The sequence below is a fragment of the Physeter macrocephalus genome, chromosome 4 (assembly GCF_002837175.3).
Source record: "Physeter macrocephalus isolate SW-GA chromosome 4, ASM283717v5, whole genome shotgun sequence".
In the NCBI taxonomy this organism is placed as follows: domain Eukaryota; kingdom Metazoa; phylum Chordata; class Mammalia; order Artiodactyla; family Physeteridae; genus Physeter; species Physeter macrocephalus.
Window position 1 is genome coordinate 64794131 of NC_041217.1, and position 681 is coordinate 64794811.

Sequence of the window (681 nt, forward strand, 5' to 3'; positions counted from 1 at the left end):
GTCCCAACATAGAGTATATTAAAACACAAGGCATCCATCAACAGCCGAATGGATAAAGAAGATATGGAATGTATACATATACAATGGAATACTACTCAGCCATAAAAAAGAAGGAAGTTTCACCATCTGCAACAACATGGATGGACCTGGAGGGTATTATGCTTAGTGAGGTAAGTCAGACAGAGAGGCAAACACTGTATGTTATCACTTATATGTGGAATCTAAAAAATAAAACAAATAAATGAATATAACAAAACAGAAACAGACTCACAGATACAGAGAACAAACTAGTGGTTACCAGTGGGGAGAGGGAAGCGGGGAGGGGCAAGATGTGGGTAGGGGATTAAGAGGTACAAACTACTATTTATACAATCAATAAGCTGCAAGGATATATTGCACAGCGCAGGGAATATAGCCAATATTTTATAACTTTAATTGGAATATAAACTATAAAAACACTGAATCACTGTGTTGTATGCCTGAAACCAACATAATATTGTAAATTATACCTCAATAAAAAATAATTAGGGCTTCCCTGGTGGCGCAGTGGTTGAGAGTCCGCCTGCCGATGCAGGGGACACGGGTTCGTGCGCTGGTCCGGTAAGATCCCACATGCCGCAGAATGGCTGGGCCCGCGAGCCATGGCCGCTGAGCCTGCACGTCCAGAGCCTGTGCTCCACA